This window comes from Staurois parvus, unplaced genomic scaffold, assembly GCF_062004578.1.
Source record: "Staurois parvus isolate SC_StPar_1 unplaced genomic scaffold, SC_StPar_1.0 ptg000253l, whole genome shotgun sequence".
NCBI classification, from domain to species: Eukaryota; Metazoa; Chordata; class Amphibia; order Anura; family Ranidae; genus Staurois; species Staurois parvus.
In genome coordinates, this window is record NW_028318049.1 from 1,253,501 (window position 1) to 1,279,240 (window position 25,740).

The window sequence follows — 25,740 nt, forward strand, 5'->3', positions numbered from 1 at the left end:
TGGGAGGCCCGTAATCTGCCAGCACCCTATGACAAAAAATGGAACACACCAGCAGTGTGAGGAGACCTGAAAGTGGCACATGGCAGAGTGTGGCGATGGAGGCAGCAGCAATGGGAGGCCGTACAGGGACCCATGAGAGACTCTGGACTTGGCAGCAGCATGAGGAGGCGGTATAGGGGCCCATGGCAGATTAGGGGCCTGGCAGCAGCTATGGGAGGCCCGTAATCTGCCAGCACCCTATGACAAAAAATGGAACACACCAGCAGTGTGAGGAGACCTGAAAGTGGCACATGTTTGGGGCATGATTCATGGCGGATTTAGTCAGTTGTGTCAGGAACTGGTGGTTTGAAATCCAGACTAATCCACGCCTGATTCATTTTCACAAACGTGAGTCTCTCCACACTTTGGGTGGACAGTCGTGTCCTCCGCGGAGTTGCAATACCTCCTGCCGCACTAAACACGCGCTCCGATGCCACGCTACTGGCCGGGCATGACAGCCTTTCAAGGGCAAATTCAGCTAGTTGGGGCCAAAGGTCAAGTTTCGTTGCCCAGTAGTCAAGGGGATTGTCTACCTCGGTTGGCAGGGTGCTGTCCAAGTAGGCCTAAGCCTGTTGTTTGAGGTCCTGCTCCAGGTCCACCTGATGCTGCTGCTGCTGCTGCGGCTGGTTAGTAGTTTCCTCACTGCGCTGGTGAAGAAAGCTACTCATCATCGACTGCAGACTGAGGCAGCCGCTGCTGGTGGAGCTGCCACTGCTCCTACCACCCCACCCCTCCCCTGCTGCCATGGCAGCGGAACACGAGCGCACAGGGCCCACAGTGTCTGAGGATGGACGTTGGCGCAGACAGGCAGAGACCAGCTGACTACATAGGTGTTTTTTATAGTACGTTATTTTGGCCTCCCTCTCAGCAGGTGTGAAAAAGGCCACCATTTTTGAACGGTAGCGAGGGTCCAACAAGGTGGACAGCCAAAAGTCATCCCTCTGTCTGATGGTTATTATTCGGCTGTCGCTACGCAAGCAACCGAGCATGCTATGGGCCATTTGTGCCAAGGAATGCGAGGGACTCCCTGCCTCCATCTCCACAGCATACTGCCACGGTGCGTCTAGGTCCTCTGTCTCCTCTTCCTCCTCCTCTACCAGATGCTCCTGCTCCTCCACTCCTGTCCGCTGAGTGGAAAAACCACCCATTTCACTCAATAATTCCTGAGCACCAATGTCCTCCTCTACCTCCTCCTCTTCTTCCAGTCCTGCCCCCACAGGGGCCATGTGGCGTTGAGATCTGTGCGCCACGTCTACCGCACCCTGACCAGCCATTGTTAACAGCATTTGTTCCAGGACGTGCAACAGAGGAATGACGTCGTTCATCCCATAGTCCTGCCGACTCACGAATAGCGTGGCCTCCTCAAAGGGCCTGAGCAAGCGCAGGTGTCACGCATGAGCTGCCAATGGCTGACATCTAAGTTACACAGGGAGTACCTTTATCTGCTTTTAACATCAGGAAATCTGTGATGGCCTTTTGCTGTTCGTAAAGGCGGTCTAACATATGTAGGGTTGAATTCCACCTTGTTGCAACGTCACAGCATGAGGAGTCGGTATAGGGGCCCATGGCAGATTAGGGGCCTGGCAGCAGTTATGGGAGGCCCATAATCTGCCAGCACCCTATGACAAAAAATGGAACACACCAGCAGTGTGAGGAGACCTGAAAGTGGCACATGGCAGAGTGTGGCGATGGAGACAGCAGCAATGGGAGGCCGTACAGGGACCCATGAGAGACTCTGGACCTGGCAGCAGCATGAGGAGGCGGTATATAGGGGCCTACGGCAGATTAGGGGCCTGGCAGCAGCTATAGGAGGCCCGTAATCTGCCAGCACCCTATGTCAAAAAATTCAACACACCAGCAGTGTGTGAGGAGACCTGAAAGTGGCACATGGCAGAGTGTGGCGATGGAGACAGCAGCAATGGGAGGCCGTACAGGGACCCATGACAGACTCTGGACTTGGCAGCAGCATGAGGAGGCGGTATATAGGGGCTTATGGCAGATTAGGGGCCTGGCAGCAGCTATAGGAGGCCCGTAATCTGCCAGCACCCTATGTCAAAAAATTCAACACACCAGCAGTGTGAGGAGACCTGAAAGTGGCACATGGCAGAGTGTGGCGATGGAGACAGCAGCAATGGGAGGCCGTACAGGGACCCATGACAGACTCTGAACTTGGCAGCAGCATGAGGAGGCGGTATATAGGGGCCCATGGCAGATTAGGGGCCTGGCAGCAGCTATAGGAGGCCCGTAATCTGCCAGCACCCTATGTCAAAAAATTCAACACACCAGCAGTGTGAGGAGACCTGAAAGTGGCACATGGCAGAGTGTGGCGATGGAGACAGCAGCAATGGGAGGCCGTACAGGGACCCATGACAGACTCTGGACTTGGCAGCAGCATGAGGAGGCGGTATATAGGGGCCCATGGCAGATTAGGGGCCTGGCAGCAGCTATGGGAGGCCCGTAATCTGCCAGCACCCTATGTCAAAAAATTCTACACACCAGCAGTGTGTGAGGAGACCTGAAAGTGGCACATGGCAGAGTGTGGCGATGGAGACAGCAGCAATGGGAGGCCGTACAGGGACCCATGACAGACTCTGGACTTGGCAGCAGCATGAGGAGGCGGTATATAGGGGCCCATGGCAGATTAGGGGCCTGGCAGCAGCTATGGGAGGCCCGTAATCTGCCAGCACCCTATGTCAAAAAATTCAACACACCAGCAGTGTGTGAGGAGACCTGAAAGTGGCACATGGCAGAGTGTGGCGATGGAGAAAGCAGCAATGGGAGGCCGTACAGGGACCCATGAGAGACTCTGGACCTGGCAGCAGCATGAGGAGGCGGTATATAGGGGCCCATGGCAGATTAGGGGCCTGGCAGCAGCTATGTGAGGCCCGTAATCTGCCTGCACCCTATGTCAAAAAATTAAACACACCAGCAGTGTGAAGAGACCTGAAAGTGGCACATGGCAGCAGAGTGTGGCGATGGAGACAGCAGCAATGGGAGGCCGTACAGGGACCATGACAGACTATGGACTTGGCAGCAGCATGAGGAGGCGGTATATAGGGGCCCATGGCAGATTAGGGGCCTGGCAGCAGCTATGTGAGGCCCGTAATCTGCCTGCACCCTATGTCAAAAAATTTAACACACCAGCAGTGTGAAGAGACCTGAAAGTGGCACATGGCAGCAGAGTGTGGCGATGGAGACAGCAGCAATGGGAGGCCGTACAGGGACCATGACAGACTCTGGACTTGGCAGCAGCATGAGGAGGCGGTATATAGGGGCCCATGGCAGATTAGGGGCCTGGCAGCAGCTATGTGAGGCCCGTAATCTGCCTGCACCCTATGTCAAAAAATTTAACACACCAGCAGTGTGAAGAGACCTGAAAGTGGCACATGGCAGCAGAGTGTGGCGATGGAGACAGCAGCAATGGGAGGCCGTACAGGGACCATGACAGACTCTGGACTTGGCAGCAGCATGAGGAGGCGGTATATAGGGGCCCATGGCAGATTAGGGGCCTGGCAGCAGCTATGTGAGGCCCGTAATCTGCCTGCACCCTATGTCAAAAAATTTAACACACCAGCAGTGTGAAGAGACCTGAAAGTGGCACATGGCAGCAGAGTGTGGCGATGGAGACAGCAGCAATGGGAGGCCGTACAGGGACCATGACAGACTCTGGACTTGGCAGCAGCATGAGGAGGCGGTATATAGGGGCCTATGGCAGATTAGGGGCCTGGCAGCAGCTATGTGAGGCCCGTAATCTGCCTGCACCCTATGTCAAAAAATTTAACACACCAGCAGTGTGAAGAGACCTGAAAGTGGCACATGGCAGCAGAGTGTGGCGATGGAGACAGCAGCAATGGGAGGCCGTACAGGGACCATGACAGACTCTGGACTTGGCAGCAGCATGAGGAGGCGGTATATAGGGGCCTATGGCAGATTAGGGGCCTGGCAGCAGCTATGTGAGTCAAGTGCCAAGTGCGATCAACCTCCTCATCATCAAGTAGGGTCTCCGCCTCACTACTAGCCCCCTCGGCTGCGTCTGGGTCAGGAGACAGACCTGTCTCTAGACCGGCTACCGAGCCACTCTCCTCGCCAGTACTTGTTCGCTTGGCTGCTGAAAAGGCCGATGTCTCCCCCCGTTCCTGACCGCCCTCTGTTAGCTCTTCCTCACTGTACAGTGGGGCTGAGCCCACAGCATGCGATACTTCGCTTGGTGAGGGAACAGCAAAGGACAGGGGCAGGTAGAGGACACGTGATTTCAGTGGGCTTGGTCCCGGGCCATGCCAACTAACGGTTGTGTCTGACGTACCCACCGACCGTTGGCTGTAGGTGTCAGAGGTGACCTGGGAAGAGGAAGACGACCGAGCCAACCAATCAATGACGGCAGGGTTGTCGGTGGAGACACGACCGCTGGATGACACCGGGAGCACTGGCCTCTGGCTGCGAATACTGCTGCCTCGACCCCTTCCTCTGCTGCCACGTCTGCTCGCTCCTAAAACATTGCCTCCTCTGCCACTCCTCTGCATGTTGTCTGACATACTATTTAATTCAACGATTAGGTGTCCCTGAGTAACAATTCTCTGGCACTCAGTAACAATTCTGTCTGTCCCTGAGTATGAATTCTGTGGCCCTGAGTAACAATTCTGTGTCTGTGCGAGTAACAATTCTGTGTCTGTGCGAGTAACAATTCTGTGTCTGTGCAAGTAACAATTTTGTGTCTGTGCGAGTAACAATTCTCTGGCACTCAGTAACAATTCTGTCTGTCCCTGAGTAAGAATTCTCTGGCACTCAGTAACAATTCTGTCTGTCCCTGAGTAACAATTCTCTGGCACTCAGTAACAATTCTGTCTGTCCCTGAGTAACAATTCTGTCTGTCCCTGAGTATGAATTCTGTGGCCCTGAGTAAGAATTCTCTGGCACTCAGTAACAATTCTGTCTGTCCCTGAGTATGAATTCTGTGGCCCTGAGTAACAATTGTGTGTCTGTGCAAGTAACAATTCTGTGTCTGTGCAAGTAACAATTTTGTGTCTGTGAGAGTAACAATTCTCTGGCACTCAGTAACAATTCTGTCTGTCCCTGAGTAACAATTCTCTGGCACTCAGTAACAATTCTGTCTGTCCCTGAGTAACAATTCTCTGGCACTCAGTAACAATTCTGTCTGTCCCTGAGTAACAATTCTCTGGCACTCAGTAACAATTCTGTCTGTCCCTGAGTAACAATTCTGTCTGTCCCTGAGAATGAATTCTGTGGCCCTGAGTAAGAATTCTCTGGCACTCAGTAACAATTCTGTCTGTCCCTGAGTAACAATTCTCTGGCACTCAGTAACAATTCTGTCTGTCCCTGAGTATGAATTCTGTGGCCCTGAGTAACAATTGTGTGTCTGTGCAAGTAACAATTCTGTGTCTGTGCAAGTAACAATTTTGTGTCTGTGAGAGTAACAATTCTCTGGCACTCAGTAACAATTCTGTCTGTCCCTGAGTAACAATTCTCTGGCACTCAGTAACAATTCTGTCTGTCCCTGAGTAACAATTCTGTCTGTCCCTGAGTATGAATTCTGTGGCCCTGAGTAAGAATTCTCTGGCACTCAGTAACAATTCTGTCTGTCCCTGAGTATGAATTCTGTGGCCCTGAGTAACAATTGTGTGTCTGTGCAAGTAACAATTCTGTGTCTGTGCAAGTAACAATTTTGTGTCTGTGAGAGTAACAATTCTCTGGCACTCAGTAACAATTCTGTCTGTCCCTGAGTAACAATTCTCTGGCACTCAGTAACAATTCTGTCTGTCCCTGAGTAACAATTCTCTGGCACTCAGTAACAATTCTGTCTGTCCCTGAGTAACAATTCTCTGGCACTCAGTAACAATTCTGTCTGTCCCTGAGTAACAATTCTGTCTGTCCCTGAGAATGAATTCTGTGGCCCTGAGTAAGAATTCTCTGGCACTCAGTAACAATTCTGTCTGTCCCTGAGTAACAATTCTCTGGCACTCAGTAACAATTCTGTCTGTCCCTGAGTAAAAATTCTGTGGCCCTAATAACGTTTCTGTGGCCCTAAGTAACAATTCTCTGGCACTGAGTAACAATTCTGTCTGTCCCTGAGTATGAATTCTGTGGCCCTAACTAGCGTTTCTTTGTCCCTAAATAACGATTCTGTGGCCCTCATTAACAAGTCTGTGTCCCTGAGTAATGGTTCTCTGTCCCTAAGTAACTTCTCTCTGTCCCCAATTCTCGTTTCTGTGGCCCTAACTCTGTCCCTGTCCCTAGTACAGAGCGGTCTGCCTCTGTTCAATGACTGCAGGCAAATGAAGATTTCCAAAATGGCCGCTATATATACCTCGACCATTACACAGTGCTGGCTGGCTGGCTGCTGATTGGCTGATGCGATCACATGTCGTTGAGGAATGCATTATGGGGCAGCGCGCCTTGTCTGCGCGCCTTCCCCGACATCCCCGCTCCGTCGCCGCACATGTCAGCCGCCATTTTCGGAAAAATTTCGATTCGCGCGTCCGAATTAGGCTGTTTTTCGGATTCGGCACGAATCGAAATTTTTCCGATATTCGACTCGAATTCCACTTCGGATACTTCGATTCGCTCATCTCTAGTCATCATATTTAAGATTATTTTCTAATTTTGTAATAAATAGTGAAATATAAAACAATGAGCCCTGTCTACATTCTGATTCAGATTCTGGAAATGCTCCTGGAACTGTTATTTCTATGCAAGTATTTTAGCTGTTTAGGAGCATTAGGGCTCAATTCACAAAGAGGTATCTACTGCTTTGAGATCAGCGGTAAAATACCTCTTAGCGTTTTTCAAAAATGTTTTTGCAATTCACTAAAATACTGCATGAGCTATTTTATGGAGTGATGCGGTATTATAGTAGTGAAACCTAGGGGTATTTCATTGCCAATGGTAGCCAGAGTCCTTAAAAAAAACAGTCAATATCATGGATGTTAAGGAGCGGGCAACTGCAGCGTTGCCCGCTCCTTTGTTGTCCGCTCATTTGTTGTCAGCAGAATGTAAACAAAAGAATCTTCGGGTATGGTGTGGATTTTGAGGGGAACCCAACTTCAAAATGTTTTTTAAAAAATTACGTGGTGGTCTCCCCCCAAATCCATACTATGTTAAAACAGAGTTCCACCTGAAAAAAAAAAAAGTCAGCAGTTACAAAAACTAGCTGCTGACTTTTAAAATACAACCACTCACCTGTCCCTCGGTCCACCGCTGTCCTCACCATGGCTGGTTTCACAGCCATCTTCTCTCCCTGGCACCGGTATCTTCAGTGTGGGCACCCGGCTGTGACAGCTTGCAGCTTCACAGCCGGATGCCCACTGCACATGTGCGAGAAGCACTGTTCATTGTGAATGGCCTCGTATTTTTCTGGGACTGGTCACGTGTCCCAGAAGACTACGGGGAGGGAGGGGGGAGGACAACTTCCGTTTCCGATCGCCTAGGCGATCGCAGCGGAAGTGGGAGCGGGTACCTGTCAAATTCGGGTACCCACTCCCCAAAGGTGCCAATCCTTAATGGGGAGCAGGGGACAAAGGCTTAAAGCGGAACTTCCCCTTTTGGGTGGAGCTCCACTTTAAGGAGCAGGCGGCCACCGACATCTTTAACAACCAGTAAATATCATGGTTGTTAAGGAGCAGGCGGCCGACACGTCCTTAACAACCATGACTCATCTGCTGTTAGCAGAATGCCAACAAAAGAATTGTCAGAATTCAGAAAACAGTGTGGGGGTTCCCCCACCCCCCAATCGGAGGGTCTGGTATGGATGTTGAAGGTAATCCCCATGTAAAAAAAAAATTACAGTGGTGGTTCCCCCCAAAATCCATACCAGGAATGGGTGATTATCTTGTTGAAATGCTAAGAAATATAAACCCAATGTCACATAATCTTCAACATGTTAATATCATTTTCAATCCCTTTAAATCTGCAGCTCTCATTAGAATACACCTAATCCTGCCATGAAGGTCCTTGTTCATGCACTTCCTGTTAAATAGTGACAACATTCTCCCAGATGTGTTGTCACCCTGTCACACAGGCTTCCAATGGTGACAAGTGGATTTTTATACAAACATTACACAGACATGTTTCCATGTTGTAAGCATCAGGAAACCTGCCATGAAACCCCCACTGGAGTGCATGTAGACATGAAGTTGCTGCAAATGACCGTGGTCTATAATAGCGGTCTTTAAACTTTTTAAACAAAGGGCCAGTTTACTGTCCTTCATACTTTAGGGGGGCTGGATGTTGGTGTCAGTGGGAGCAATACTACCTCATCATTGGTGTAAGTGGAAGGAATAGTACCCCACCATTGGTGTCAGTGGGAAGAATAGTGCCCCATCATTGGTGTCAGTGGGAGGAATAGTACCTAATCATTGGTAGTGAGAGGAATAGTGCCCTGTTATTGGTGTCAGTGGAAGGAATAATGCTCCATCATTGGTGTCAGTGGGAGGAATAGTGCTCCATCATTGGTGTCAGTGGAAGGAATAATGCCCCATCATTGGTATCAGTGGGAGGAATAGTGCCCCATCATTGGTGTCAGTGGAAGGAATAGTGCCCCATCATTGGTAGTGAGAGGAATAGTGGCCTGTTATTGGTGTCAGTGGAAGGAATAGTGGCCCATCATTGATGTTAGTAAGAAAAATAGTGCCCCATCATTGGTGTCAGGAGGGAAGCTAGTACCCCATTATTGGTGTCAGCAGAGAGACTAGTACCCCATTATTATTGTCAGCAGGAAGAATAGTACCCCATTATTGGTGTCAGCAGGAAGAATAGTACCCCATTATTGGTGTCAGTAGGAAAAATAGTGGCTAGGGATGCACCGATACCGGAATCAGTGCTGATACCAAATACTCCCAACACCTTAACCAATACTTTGCAGTGTGATTTCTGTTAATGGACGCGTATTACATTGCGTGATTCCTGATACAAACCGCATGCATTTTCCACACACTGTGTGAACCAGGCTTGTCATAGCCCAAACTTACATAGGAGCGGTGCGGGAAACCTCCCTGTAGCGATGACAGTTCGGGCTAGACGGCATCATAAAGTATATATCGGTGAGTACTTGACCGAAATTATTGTTACTAGCACTCACCGATAAAAAACGGTATCAGTGCATCCAATAGTGCCCCATCATTGGTGCCAGTAGGAAGAATAGCACCCCATCATTGGTGTCAGTGGGAGGAATAGCGCCCCATCATTGGTGTCAGTAGGAAGAATAGCGGCCCATCATTGGTGTCAGTAGGAAGAATAGCGCCCCATCATTGGTGTCAGTAGGAAGAATAGCAGCCCATCATTGGTGTCAGTAGGAAGAATAGTGCCCCATCATTGGTGTCAGTGGGAGGAATAGTGCCCCATCATTGGTGTCAGTAGGAAGAATAGCGCCCCATCATTGGAGTCAGTAGGAAGAATAGTGCCCCATCACTGGTGTCAATAGGACGAATAGCAGCCCATCATTGGTGTCAGTAGGAAGAATAGCGCCCCATCATTGGTGTCAGTAGGAAGAATAGTGCCCCATCATTGGTGTCAGTGGGAGGAATAGTGCCCCATCATTGGTGTCAGTAGGAAGAATAGTGGCCCATCATTGGTGTCAATGGGAGGAATAGTGCCCCATCATTGGTGTCAGTAGGAAGAATAGTGGCCCATCATTGGTGTCAGTGGGAGGAATAGTGCCCCGTCAGTGGGAGGAATAGTGCCCCGTCATTGGTGTCAGTGGGAGGAATAGCGTCCCATCATTGGTGTCAGTAGGAAGAATAGAGTCCCATCATTGGTGTCAGTGGGAGGAATAGCGCCCCATCATTGGTGTCAGTAGGAAGAATAGCATCCCATCATTGGTGTCAGTAGGAAGAATAGTGCCCCATCATTGGTGTCAGTAGGAAGAATAGCATCCCATCATTGGTGTCAGTAGGAAGAATAGTGCCCCATCATTGGTGTCAGTAGGAAGAATAGCATCCCATCATTGGTGTCAGTAGGAAGAATAGTGCTCCATCATTGGTGTCAGTAGGAAAAATAGTGGCCCATCATTGGTGTCAGTAGGAAGAATAGTGGCCCATCATTGGTGTCAATGGGAGGAATAGTGCCCCATCATTGGTGTCAATGGGAGGAATAGTGTCCCATCATTGGTATCAATGGGAGGAATAGTGTCCCATCATTGGTATCAATGGGAGGAATAGTGTCCCATCATTGGTATCAGTGGGAGGAATAGTGCCCCATCATTGGTATCAGTGGGAGGAATAGTGCCCCATCATTGGTGTCAGTGGGAGGAATAGTGTCCCATCATTGGTATCAGTGGGAGGAATAGTGTCCCATCATTGGTGTCAGTGGGAGGAATAGTGTCCCATCATTAGTGTCAATGGGAGGAATAGTACCACATCATTGGTGTCAGTAGGAAGAATAGCGTCCCATCATTGGTATTAGGGGGAGTAATAGTGCCTCATCATTGGTGTCAGTAGGAAGAATAGTGCCCCATCATTAGTATTAGTAGGAAGAATGGTGCTCATACTTGGTGTCAGTGGGAGGAATAGTTTCTCAGAACAGTGAGAGAAATCGTGCCCCAGGGGCTGGATAAAGGCAAGCAAAGGGCCGCAGTTTAGAAACAACTGGTCTATAATACTATAATACACTGTGCATAGAAGACAATTAATGACATCCGGTCAGGGTCTACATCTACTTTAAATCTGGTTCCTCACATAGCTGACAACCATGTCTGAATGTCCCCTCTGTGACCCATCACTAGAATTACGTGGTGTACTCTACCTGACCATTCCTGGGGAGGGGGGCATTCTCTATATACACAGGTTCCGATATGCTGTATAAAGGGTCATGCACTTGACATATAATAACATTTAGCTGGCTGCAGCTGCTGCGGTTGTGCTTATGATTCCATCATACACTATGCAGTAAAACACATCATTGAGAAGGACATCGCTGAGCCCAGGGACAGAGCTCCCCGCATGCCCATGTGTTGTGTGTATGTGTGCAGGAAGCACAAATAGGACCGAAACATGTTACAAATTGACAGAAATTATTCAACTGAAATGAAATATTTTAAATTTCCCTACAAATGAAACTTTTAGTATATTCCTCAAAAGCTGCAAAGGATATAAATCCACTTTGTGAGTGCCAAACCCAGATATTACCATGTAAAAGTAGTTGTGACATCATCACTGTGCTGTCTTTGCCCTGTGCAGAGAGCAGAGCTGTGGAAGAGACCCAGCAGGCTCCACCCACTACAGGCTGCAAGTAGAAAATGACAGGAGGGGGCGGAGACAGGACCAGTCATCCTGCACAAGGAGAGAGAGCAGCAGGGGCTGGTCTTTATTACAGGAAGCTCCTGTACACACTGGATTACTGCACAGATCTGGAAGAAATACACCAAGCACACCCGGAATACACACAACTCTTGTATTTAGACAATATTTACTTTACAATACGCCTTTCATATGAATCCACAGTGATGATGTCAGCATTACTAAACGCATAACTGAGACCTCTGATTTCTATGTGTATGTAACATACATTTTTAGGGCCAGTCCACACTACATGCGTTTCAGTTGCTTTTTTCTGTGTCCAAAAAACAAGGAAAGTAGGTTATATGTGGCAGCACAGTGGCTAAATGGTTCGCACTTCCGCCTGGCAGTACTAGGGGCGTTGGTTCGAATCTCAGCCATGGCACCTCCTGCCTGGAGTTTGCATGTTCTCCCTGTGCCTGCGTGGGTTTCCTCCCACACTCCAAAGACATGCTGGTAGGTTACTTGGCTCCTGTCTAAATTGGCCCTAGTATGTGTTGAGGAACTGCAAGTCCCATGAGGCCTTGCAAGACTCTGACAGCCACAGCAAGACTCCCAGAGGCAGAGGCATGATGGGACTTGTAGTATTTCAAGAGCTGGAGGGCCATAGTTTGGAGACCCCTGAATATATTGGAAAATTGTTCATTCCTGATGTACTGATGGCCTATCTCATTTTTTGAGGCCCTAAAATGCCCGGACAGTACAAACACCCCCCAAATTACCCCTTTTTGGAAAGTAGATAGTCCAAGGTATTTAGTAAGAGGCATGGCAAGTTTTTTTTAAGGTTGTAATTTTTTGGCACAGTTTTTTTGAAAATTAAGAAATTGAATAAAATTAGGTTTTTTTCACATTTTTTATTTCCATACTGTCAGCAGTGCAGTACAGCATCATCATATGACTGGTGTGGTGGTGATCAGGGACACTGACTGGTGACACTAATATATATATATATATATATATATATATATATATATATATATATATATACACAGTGTATATATATATATTTTGCTCAAAAGTTTACAAAAAATCCCAGTTACAGCATGCCTGACAACACCTTGACATGCCTAAAAGGGCCTTTTTGTGTCATTGATGCAGTAAAGGCTTCTTTCTGGCACCTCGACCATGCAGCTCATTTTTGTTCAAGTGTCATCATATTGTGCTCCTTCAAAACAGCCACACTGTCTTTTTCCAGAGCAGCCTGTATTTCTTTTGAGGCTGCCTGTTGGTTTTTCTTTGAATCCCGGACAATTCTTCTGTCAGTTATGGCTGCAATCTTTCTTGGTCTACCTGACCTTGGCTTGGTATCAAGAGATCCCTGAACTTTCCACTTCTTAATAGGTGATTTAACAGTACTGATTGGCATATTCAAGGCTTTGGGCATCTTTTTATGTCCTTTTCCATCTTTATAAAGTTCCATTACCTTGTTACGCAGGACTTTTGACAGTTCTTTTCTGATCCCCCATGGCTCAGTATGTAGCCTAGTCAGTGCTTCCACGTAAGAGCTAACAAACTCATTGACTATTTATACCCTGACACTAATTGCAATTTAAAAAGCCACAGATGAGGGACATTAACCTCTAATTGGCACTGTAACCCGTGTGTGTCACCTTGTGTGTCTGTACCAAGGACAAACATTCCAGGGGAGGGAAACTTCTGATCCGGGCAATTTGGGTGATTTCTGTTATCATTATGATTTAAAAAGGAGACAAACAACTATTTAATAAGAAATGTCTTCATATGATCATCATCCTTCAATAAAAGAGCATTTTTTGGCATGATCAGTCATATTTTCAATACCAATGCCAAAATTTCACAATTTCTGCCAGGGTATGTAAACGTTTGAGCACAACTATATAGGGATAGGGTTACATTCATGACAGCTGTGATCATGAATGATCTGTGATTGGCTACAGCTAATCACATGGTACAGGGTGCTGTGATTGGCCCGGGTACCATGTGACAGCTGTGGGCCAATCACAGCCTAGAAAACAGCTTTGTTGACACTGATCATGTGATTGCATAGCAAAGTACTGGAATCAGCATTCTGCTGTGTCCGGTAGACAGGTCGTGATCATACGTGATCCAGCCCACCGTGCCGCCCACCTGCAGTAAAAGTACTGTGGGCGATTGGCAAGTGGTTCAAGTTTTAAATTTGTTTTTATTTTTTTTGTAAGAAATACCGTAAAAATTTTAAAGTGAGTCACTGTTAATTTCACAAATTGTAAAAAAGATGGGAGCGCCACACTAGTTTGAACAGTTCTTGGCAACATCAATGTATTTCCGGAGCTCAACACTCCCCCTTCATCAGGGCTAAAATCTACTCTTGCATATGCATGTATTTCGGTCTTTTCTATCTTCCCGTGTCTCATTTTTGGACCCCTCCCCCGAGTTTTACATACTCTTTGGATTGTCCCCCTTTTGTGGCTGACTTTTATGGTGACTTGGTGGCTTTTATTGGAATAAATTTATATATGAACCTCTTAGAAGTGATGTGGTGCCTCATATCAATTTTTGCTCCATTACACTACAAGCCAGGGAGGCCATGGAGATCCTCGGGGGTGGAGCAGCAACCTGTCCAGGAGCTAGATTATTGACATCAACCTCAATACTTTAGGCTAGCAATGCCAATAAGATAACCTTACCGGTCCAGCTCTATTATTCCACTTTCCTCAACTAATTTCTTTGATGGTGACCCTTTAAATAGTGTGGCACAGGAGCAGTGAGGTAAGGCTGAAGGTTTTTACCTTAATGCGTTCTATGCATTAAGGTAAAAAAACTTCAGTATGAAGCCCCCCCCCCAGCCCCCCTTATACTTACCTGAGCCTGATCTTGACCCAGCGATGTGCACAAGAGTAGAGGCTGTCCCGGTTCTCTCCGTCCTCATTGGCTCAGACACAGCAGCAGGAGCCATTGGCACAGCCAATGAGGAGAGAGCTGGGGGTAGGGCTGAGGCGTGCTCTGTGTGTCTATAGACACACAGAGCCTGCTTAGGAGCAAGCCCACACCAGTGCCCCCATAGCAAGAGGAGCCAGGAGCGCTGGCCAGGGACCCAAGAAGAAGAGGATTGAGGCTGCTCTGTGCAGGGCTGTGGAGAAGGGGGTACCCCAGTCCTCCTGTACGGGGCCCAGGCAGCTGGGTGAATTTGATGTGGGCAGGGAGGGTAATCGGCATGATGGGGGGGAGGTCAATTACTGGAACCGATCCCCTGTATGGCTCCCTCTGCAGGAGCTGAAAGCTGAATTCTTCTTCGCTCCCTCCTGCTGGCTTTCAGCTGCTGCAGAGAAAACCATACAGGGGATCGATTCCAGTAATTGCCCCCCACCGTGCCAATCACCCTCCCTGTGAAGTATATGTTTCCCCCTGCTGCCTAGACCCCTTTGTGTGTCTCCCCCCCCCCCCCCCAGTGCTGCTGGCTGCTTCCCTCTCTTTCCCACCCGCAGCTGCAATCACAAAATATGAACGTTCAGGATGGAGAGTGGGGGAAGGGTCCGGTAACAATGTCACATTTACCATTCTCTTCCTTTCCTGAATGAACACAATGAGTGATTGGTATCGATCACTCACTGTGTTCATTCATAACTGAAGCATAGTAAACCGTTTTTTTTTTGGGGGGGGGGGGCCCTGTCAGGTTGGCTGTATGGTGGGGCCCCATGGTTTCTAACAGCAGCCATGGCTCTGTGCAAACTATCGCACAGAGCAGGCAAGTATCAATCAAATGTTAACAACCACTTTAATTGCAGCTAAATCTTTGTATACACATTATACATACTGGACTAGTAGTGTAAAGTCATTGACCATATGCACTAACTTGTTTGTAACATTGTAAAACTATTTAAAAAATCCATCTTCCATTGCGTAGAACTGCTTTTAGATTTTTTTTTTTAATCATGACAGGGTTACTTTAACATGTCAAAGCTTATAAAAGAGTTTAATGATTTGGTTTAGCTCCACTTTAATGTAAGTTTTTGTTAAGTTCACAAATTAGGACATGGAGCCGAGTGTCTGCTTGTCGGAGGTATGAGATATCTCCAGCCTCTGTTCCTATCTAATCTAATTTTGATGGTTAATTCACAACGTAAAATAATATTATTGAAAGCGCCTTGTAATTGCCTCAAATTGTTAATGGCCTAATTTTAAACTGCCATTTAAGTCGCAGCGTACGACTTGGAAGGTAATGGAGTCCTGCTGGTCTGCAGCCATTTTAGCGACATGCTGGAGATCGTTTTTTAATCCTGAGCCGGCAGGAGCCGCGCTCTCCCAGGGCTAATGCAAAATGCATTAACAATTAAAGGCCACTGGACCGGCTTGCAACTGCCACATTGTCAGCTCCCCATTGAAAACGGCAACGCTTGTGCGACTTTATTTGTCACACTCGGGGAAAAAAGGTAAAAGCATTCTTTCTGCTCGTCACGTCGGAAATTGTATACAGGCAATGGAGTTCTTGTTCCTTACACGGGCGCCGCGGGACCAAACGTACGCTAGATTGTGTTTTACCATTAAACAGGGAGAAAATGTTTTTCTGCTTTTCTTATCCAACAAAAACTTGACATTTTGCTTTATCTACACTCTGAGAAATTAAAGAAATACATTAGGAAATATTTGTGGTTAAAACGATCACTAAACAAAACCGAATTTTAAACTCTGCAATCCTTTCTGTAAAAAAAAAATAAATTTTGTTTATTTGTTTATTATGGCATCTCTGTTCTGTCCGGGTACATGAGCAGAGATTAGCATTTTTGCTTCTGTGTGCAGACGCTCCTCCATCTCTTCAAGGTACACACATAGAAGGAGCTAGGTTTGTTTTGGTTAAACTGGACCTTCACCCCAAAAAATATATATTTACTAATGCCTCCCCCCCTCCCCCACCCCCTCACATTTGGATATTATTTTTTTTTTATCTTCCTAAAGTGTCTGTTCTGCAGTGTGAAAATGATGTTTCCACCCCGCACTCCAGGACTCCAGGGCTTCGGCACATATACATGGGATTCCCCACATGTGCGAAGACGGTATGGAATTCCCAATCCTTGGTGTCTACATGCATGACCTGATGTCCCACAGGCCTGCCAAGACCCAAAGGCCGGGCAGAGCGCTTTGGCACCTCTGCACAGACACCGGACCAAAAAAGCTGGTGGTGCCAGGAGGGGAGAGGCAAAAGATAAAGGGGACTGAAGTTCATTTTTAATATCTTGCATTGTTATAAAAGGTCATCTCATTGATCAAACTAACGCCAGTTTCAACTGAACGAATTTTGGATGGTTTCTGATGCCCTGTGGGTACCCTCGAAGAAACAGAGCAAAGAAAATTCCAATCAGATGCAGCAGCTGTTTGGTTATTCTGAGAGCTGCAGGTGCTGCCAGTCGGAATACAATAGCGATCAATGCACATTCGTCCATCTGAGCTGTAGAGCGTGGATGGAGGAATCTGTTAGATTTTTTCCGTGCAGGGCCAGCTTTACCAGCTTTGGTAAGGTCTCTCAAATGAATCAAAAGCCCCCCAGGTGAGGAGGATAGTGGTTTTACGCAAAATCCAACTATATAAGCAGTAGTGAGCATGCCACACACATAAAACAAAGCGTCCAAAGTGGTATTTTATTAGATATTCAGTAGAATATTAGATATTATATTAGAAATGCAGCATGTTTCAAGGGTTCAAACACTCAAACCCTCCATGCTGCAAATCACTGCTGGTGGTTAGGCTCTTACTACAAAGTTATCACAATTATTATTGTTAATCCAATTCAGTTTGGATTCATCTTTTTTTCTTTTTCTTTTTGAGGTTTATGCTTGAGATTTACAACAAAGATCCAATTGGGCATTCCCTGGCTCAAAAGAACACGAATTTAACAACTTAAAGTCCTAAATGCACTCCGATCATCCTATCCACCTTAGAATAGACCCGAGTAATGTGACTTTGGACAAATGCATCTTCTGGGATACTGACCCCCTTCCCACCTTCACCATGGCATACTAAAATTAAGTCGAGGTGCTTGAGTCTCGAGAAACAGTAGTGGAGGGGGAATTGAGCCAAATATTCCAAACTTTTGAAATTTTTTTCTTACAGCCCCTAGACTCATATGCAAATTTATAAAGAGGCATAGCTGAGTTAACCAAGTACTTCCAGTAACCGTGAGTAGGGGCTAAAGAAGACTCTCACTTAAACCTTTCTAGCGTAAAATAGGAGAAGATCTAGTAGGCTCCTGAGTGCCCTTGTAGGGACCAGCAAGTTAACCAATTCCAAAATACAAATATCTACTGTTAATGGTATCGGGACAGTCTTTAGGGTGAAAATAAAATGCGTCAGTCAACCCAATATGTCTGGATAGCCAAAAAAATCCAGAATACATAGGTGAAATCAGCCGGGTCAGCCGTACATCTCCAACATCTCTAGAAAATAAATGGGTAAATTCTGTACAATCTGTGAAGGGCAAAGTAAATCCTATGGAGGATTTTAAATTGAATCAATCGGTCTCTAGCAGATACCAACTGTGAAATGGGATAATCCCAAATATGCTCCCAGTCCTTGTTATCCCATGCTGGGACCTCTTCTCACCACTTTGCAAGTAATCCATCTAACCCTTCTTGTATAGAGGGCAATAGGGCATTATAAGAGTTCAGACGTATTTAATGTGATATAAGACTCAAGCCCCGATGAAGAGATATTGTTCAAACCAAGGGCGCACTGACAACTCATGGGGCCCCCGGGCAATAGGGGATCATGGGGCCCCTGTGTCCTTGCCCAAAGTCAAAAAAGCCTATGAAAAAGGTACCAGGGGCATCTCATGGGGCCCCCTACTGACCCCAGGCCCTCGGGCAGTGCCTGAGTTTCCAAATGGTCAGTCCGCCCCTGGTTCAAACCATTGAAAGGTGTTGGCGTTTTTATTCTACTAGATATCTAATACAATACCACCTTGGACTCTTTGACGTGTGTGTGTGGCCCTGTCTCTACCTCTCATATAGTTGGACTCCGTCATGTTATGAATAGGCAGGTCTGAACGTGGAAAATCTCATCCCATGATGCGACAGTCAGCTTCAAAGAAACTTAAAAAGTCTCCATTAACTGTATTTGGTAGCCAAATGACTGGATATAATGTTAAACATATAGGAAATTTGGTAAATACCTTACATTATTATGGTGTTTTCTGTGCCCAAGTCAGGTACATGGGCACAAATGTGAATTTCTGTCGCTCTACATTTTACTTTGTATGGATAGTATGAATGCTCACATAGTGAAAAAGGAACAAAGACAAACTGCGTGAGGATATCAGGCAAAAAGGTCGTGTTTACTAAGAGGAACAAGCAAAACTAAGGACTCATTTCCCATTTTGGTAAAATGCACTAGAGTTCATTGCGAAGATGAAATTAATGTGGGAAAAAGTGACAATATCTCACTTCTTGTGCTCTCTCCCCCCTCCTTACTCCTGAAATCAGCCATGCTGGCAACCCAGGGGGAGTGGTGACATCACTCAGTTGGTGACAATGTTCTGGCTGACAAGAAACACTGTAACAAGGGAGCAGATTACATGCTCTCCCACACCTGTTACCTGCACATAGATGCCACCTGTCCCAGATTTGCCCAGACAGTCCTACATCTTGGCCCTCTTTCCTACCAATGCTGTGTCTTGGGCTGTGTCCTGGGATCACCATGTAGGGATCTGCTGCCCTCTACTGTCTCTAAGTGGCTGTGCTGCTTAATGCACACAAAGTTTTTTTATGTACATCACTTCCTGTCTCTGTGTGGTTGGGTGGAAACTCCAGAAGAAAAAAGTAAAGAGAGAGAGAGTCCCCATATCCCTATGGAAGAACTGTTGCTAACCCAGATCAGAATTATATATTAGCCAAGTTTTTTTATATTTAACCTCCCTGGCGGTATTCCCGAGTGTAGCTCGGGGTAAAGTTTCTGTACCAAAAGCGGTAACCCCGAGCTACACTCGGGCTTACCATGCGGCGCTGCATAGGGAGTCCCTGCAGCACTTACCTTGTCCTTCGCTCTCACGATGTGTCCCCTGCAGCGTCCCCGGCCATCTCCTTCGGCCAATGCCGGCATCCGGCTCCTGTGTTCCGGTCCCTGTGACGTCGGGACGTATGGGCGCCGGCGGGAAATTTGAAAATTTTAAAAAAATCTAATTTTTTTCAAAACGATTTTACATAGTAAAACATTGCTGTTTCAACCCATTTCACATACATTTTGTCCCTAGTGCTTTGTCCTGTCTCCTGTCTGCATTTTGACTGTTCTTTCTGCCTGGAAACTTAGAAAAGTCCATGGTGTCCAAAAAGCGTCCCTTTAGGTCAAAAGCGGGTATAGATCAGCTAGAGAACAGCGATAGTAAATCAGAACCACTTGCAGAATTGAGTGATAATGATTTGTGGAGAAATTCGTCATCAGACACTGAAAACAATTTTGCGACTTTGCTCAGCGATGTGCGAACTTGGCGCTATATTTCAAATTTCAGTGTTTTTGGTTTGATTATATTATTGAATTAAATGTATTATTATTATATTATTATTTTTTATGATTATTTATTAAATTATAATTTATGATTTCGTGTTTCAAATTTTATCATACCCGGGATGTTTACTAGACTCTTGTTCGGACAGATTTCAGTGAGTTATTCCTAAATATTACAGCCTACAGTAAAAAAACTACATATTTCCATGCAAAAAAATGGTACCGCTTTCAGCACCAAAAATCTGAAATAATCATACCGCCAGGGAGGTTAATAGTTTATTAGCATTGCACATACCTTCTGGGTGTTTATGTGAATATATTTAAAGACAGCTGACAGAGTATATCTACCCCCTTGTTATCTCACATGCACTATACCAGATAGCGTGAATCTGTGATATGGTGTGCATGTGCAGTGGTCACTTTGGGCATTATAAGAGTTCAGACCAGGGGCGGACTGACAACTCATGGGGCCCCCGGGCAATAGGGGATCATGGGGCCCCTGTGTCCTTGCCCAAACTCAAAAAAGCATATGAAAAAGGTACCAGGGGCATCTCATAGGGCCCCCTACTGACCCCAGGCCCACGGGCAGTGCCCGAGTTTCCAAATGGTCACTCCGCCCCTGGTTCAGACATATCTAAGGTGATATAAGACTCAAGCCCTGATGAAGGGATATTGTTCAAACCATTGAAAGGTGTTGGCTTTTTTATTCTACTAGATATCTAATAAAATACCACCTTGGACACTTTGACCTATGTGATATGGTGTGCGTGTGCAGTGGTCACCTTGCTGTATGTTAGTAGGTGAACCTGTTTATTGCAATAGCATTTATATGCAGCTCCTGCTATTTTAGTTTGTCGGTCATCTGTATCCTGCAACCAACAGCTGGTCCTGCCCGCTCCATCGGCCCTCATGTCACTCTGTGCGCTTACACCTCCTGTCTACCAGGGGATTTGGACAAGAGGTACAAGAAAAACCTCTTCTCCAACTCAAGCTCTATCAGGTACTTTAAAAATACTGAAAACAACTTGTACTTATATAGGATAATAATGGCTGGGTTCACATTCTACTTTAAGAAACTGGGGACCTACCTGCTCTTCCAAAACCTTGTTGTTCCATGTGTCCAGGCCTGCAGATTTTTGCACATCCACCCTATGCCACAGAAAAGCAGTTGATGATGGCGATCCTAAGGGCATCAGAGGTCTCCAGCGCAAAGTGAGTGGTATGTCCATTGGCTGTGAAGGCTGAACATTACAGTTGGAGGAATGTAAAGGTTGAGGTATGGATTAACAACATTACCAATTCCCAGTAAGTGAGTGTATTGACTACCAGGCATCTGTGCGTTATGTGTACCCTCTACAATAATCAATAAAGCGCAGCCGTGAGACATGAGGAATCTGCATTAAACATCAGACGCCACACTCTTATTTCTTCTCATTTAATACAACAATGCCCGTCTGAATGGCCATTGTACCTGCGTATTAGTGTTCGGCTCCCTTCCAGCACGCCCTGGCGAGTCCATCCAGCCAGCGGGTGAATGGCGCACACAGTCACTCAGCAGATAGGAGATGGAGGAAGGATAATGAATACGGGAAATTGTAAGGCCACTAGCTTTTAGAAATCAATGAATACACGAACAGCAATCCTGAACGAGGTCTTCAAGGGTCTAGTTAAGCCGAAGAGGACAAATTTACTCATTGTGCTCATATACTAAGTGCCCGTCTTCCAGATGGATCATTCTGTACACAAATACACAAACATTGTTTGCTCTCTGCAGGAGCAAACCGTGGCATGTTTTCAGCAAGCGTTGGGGAGTTATTCCTTCTGAAGTTAATATGACTATCTGTTCTGAATGGGAATTTCATTTTTTTAACTCATTTGCTCTGTCCTAATTTAATCATTATTATTTAGTTTTGTCAGGGCTCCCTGTAGTGGGTATCTGTATGCCAGACAGCATAGTAAGCACGTGGCTGAATGTCATCTGTAAGATAAACCAAGAGAAGCCTCCCATGTTTGGGCAGATCTGTTCGCCCAAGTCTCTACTTCATGGTTGTTGTTTGTATGATTGGCAGACAGAGTGATGGCCAAAACAGATAACCATATTGACAAAAGTATTGGGATACCCCTCCAAATCATTGGATTCAGGTGTTCCAATCACCTCCATGGCCACATGTGTATAACATCAAGCACCTAGGGCATGCAGACTGCTTCTACAAATATTTGTGAAAGAATGGGTCGCTCTCAGGAGCTCAGTGAATGAATGCATGGTACCACGATAGGTTGCTACCTGTGCAATTCGTGATATTTCCTTGGTACTAAATATTCCACTGTCAACTGTTAGTGGGATTATACCAAAGTGGAAGCAAATGGGAACAGCAATTCAGCCACGAATTGGTAGTCCACGTAAAATGACAGCGGGGTCAGCACATGCTGAAGCACACAGAGGGCAGAAGTTGACAACTGTCTGCAGAGTCAATAGCTAAAGACCTCCAAACTCCATGTGGCTTTCAGATTAGCACAACAACAGTGCATAGAGAGCTTCATAGAATGGGTTTCCATGGCCGAGCAGCTCCATCCAAGCCTTACATCACCAAATGTAATGCAAAGTGTCGGATGCAGTGGTGTAAAGCTTGCCGCCACTGGACTCTAAGCAGTGGAGACATGTTCTCTGGAGTGACCAATCACGCTTCTCTGTCTGGCAATTTGATGGATGTGTCTGAGTTTGGCAGTTGCCAAGAAAATGGTACTTGCTTGACTGCATTGTGCCAAGTGTAAAGTTTGGTGGAGGGGGGATTATGGTGTGGGGTTGTTTGTCAGGGGTTGGACTTGGCCCCCTAGTTTCACTGAAGGGAACTCTTAAGGTGTCAGCATATCAAGACATTTTGGACAATTTCATGCTCTCAACTTTGTGGGAAGAGTTTAGGGATGGCCCTTTCATGTTCCAACATGATTGCACACAGGTGTACAAAGCAAGGTCCATAAAGACATGGATGAGCGAGTTTGGGGTGGAAGAACTTGACTGGCCTGCAGAGTCCTGATCTCAACCTGATAGAACACCTTTGGGATGAATTAGAGCGGAGACTGCGAGCCAGGCCTCCTCCCCCGACATCAGTACCTGACCTCACAAATGCACTTCTGGAAGAATGGTCAAACCTTCCCATAGACACCCTCCTAAACCTTGTGGATGGCCTTCCCAGAAGAGTTGAAGCTGTTATAGCTGCAAAGGGTGGGGCCAACTCAATATTGAAACCTACGGACTAAGACTGGAGGGCCATTAAAGTTCATGATGTAGGTACCAGCATAATGATAACCAAGCCTGATAGGATCCAGAAGACTGATGGTTTTGTTTGATAAATACTAGAAGAGTGATAGCAAAGTCTAATACAGTGGGTATCAAAAAAGTTATTGCTAAGTCTGATATGTGCCAGAAGAGTGATGACCAAGTCTGAGAGGTATCAGAGGATTGATGACCAAGTCTGGTAGGCACCAGAAGAGTGAAGACTATGCTTAAGAGGTACCAGAAGAGCTAAGACCAAATCTATCAGACTTAGTACCAGTAGAATGATGGCCAATTCTGGTAGGTAACAGAAGAGAGATGGCTTAGTCTGACAGATACCAGAAGTGTGATGAATACATGCCAAAAAAGTGATTAACAAGTCTAAAAGATACCAGAAGAAAGATGTCCTAGTTAGGTCTGTCTTAATGCATGGGCAGCCCTGGGCACTGCCCAGGGGCCCCAGGTGCATTGGGACCCCATGATAATCTTTCATTACATCATACTTGCCAACTGTTCTGGATTTACCTAAGCTGTCCCAGGGTGACCTGGGCAGCATCCTAGAACCTGTACTGTGCCCTCCTGATCCCAGTATTGTGCACTTCTGCCTCCTCCCATACTGTGCCCTGTGTGCTGATTAGTCTTTTATTTATGGCATGTTTTATTATGGTTTAAAATCAATTTTATTAAAAGTACTAATAAATATATGTTTAATTCTATTAACCATTTATACTTATGCTGGTAGGGACCCCAGTGCATTACTTTGCCCAGGGGCCCATGATGCTATTTAGACGGGCCTGGTCTTTCTAATGTGTAGCAGCAGGGTGATGGCCGACTTGGAAAGCTACCAGCAAAGTAATGATATGTATGACAGGTACCAGCAGAGTGATGGCCAAGTCTGATAGCTACTACCAGAGTGATAGCCAAGTCTGTTAGCTACTACCAGAGTGATGGCCAAGTCTGCTAGCTACTACCAGAGTGATGGCCAAGTCTGCTAGCTACTACCAGAGTGATGGCCAAGTCTGCTAGCTACTACCAGAGTGATGGCCAAGTCTTAGAGGTACCAGAAGAGGGATGCAAAAATTTGGTATGTACCAGCAGAGTGATTGCCAAGTCTGATAGGTACAGGCATACTGATGTCAAAGTCTAATAGGTACTATCGGTTTAATCTGCAATCCTGTAGATAACAGAAGAGTAATGGCCAAAACTGAAAGGTACTAGCGGAGTTATAGCGGAGTCTAATAGGCACCAAAAGAGTGATGGCTAAGTCTAATACTTACCAGCAGGGTGATGGCAAAGTCAGATACATACCAGAAGAGTAATGGCCAAGGCTGAGAGATACCATCAGAGTAATGGCCAACTCTGAAAGGTACCAGAGGAGAAAGTGGCAAGTCTGATGGATACCTGCAAAGTGATGGCCAGGTCTTTATAGGTACAAGTAGAGTGATGGCCAAGTCTAATGGGTAGCAGCACAGTATTGGACAATCCCGATAGGTGTCAGCAGAGTGATGGCCAAGTCTGATAGACAACAGCAGAACAGGAAATGCAAAGACTGATGGGTACTAGAAGACTGATGGATAAGTCTGATAAGTATGAAAGGTCTGGACAGATACTGACCAACTATATCAATGTATGTGTTTGTGTGAGAGCTGAGCACACATGACAATATAGCTCTTAAGTGATTGTATCATCAGTGTGAGCCATTTGATATGCAGGCAATATCTCTTGGTTGGTCCTGTATGAAGTCAAATGCTATTAACAAAGTAGATGAAAAACCCTAAATGAATGACACTCAAGCTGGCCATACATTATACAATTTTCTCATTCAGTTTCTTTTTAGATTTAGTGAATAATGAGGATTGGTATAGCCAGCACTCATCTTCCCGAATAGTAAACTTTATTTAATGAATAAAATGTGCATATAAAATTTTTACGCATTTCGGAAATAAGCCTTAGTCATAGCCATGCTAAGGCTTATTGCCGAAACGCGTAAAAATGTTATATGCACATTTTACTCATTAAATAAAGTTTACTATTCAGGAAGACGAGTGCCGGCAATACCAATCCTTATTATTCAATTGCATCTGTGCTGGCAAGACACACAGAGCCAGAGCACCAACATTCCACCTCCGTAGGGATTATCTCTGGGTGTAGCTCCTACTTGTTCACATTTTTTTAGATTTACCTTCACTTATGTAGTGCAAGGGTTTGCCTGATTGCATACAAAGGGAAAGTGTTTAGGTTTGACCTCACATTATGTGGTTTTGGTAAATCTAAAGGAAAATTGTACAAAAAAAATTGTATAACGTGTTGGCAGTCTTAGTTTGCTAAAGCATTGTCTATCATAAACAGTTGTCATATTTATTCATATATCACTTGTTTTAAACCCATCAGAAACCCATGTGACAGGGTGACAACACAGGAGCACAAGTGGGTGAAAAATCAAAGCGTAGTCACCCTATAACAGAAACAAGGACTTTTAAGGCAGGATCACCTGAGGTTATTTTGTTGAAAGTTTATATAAATCTAAATGCATTGCCAATCATATAAACAGTTCTATTTCTGCATGATTGTCATAGCGCAACCACAACTGTCAGCGCAACAGATGGAGGCTATATTGATGACAAACCTTCAGTCTGTAGTACTTGTCTCCTTTAAATAATCACGACTATCAAATGAGATCAAATGGTTCATTTT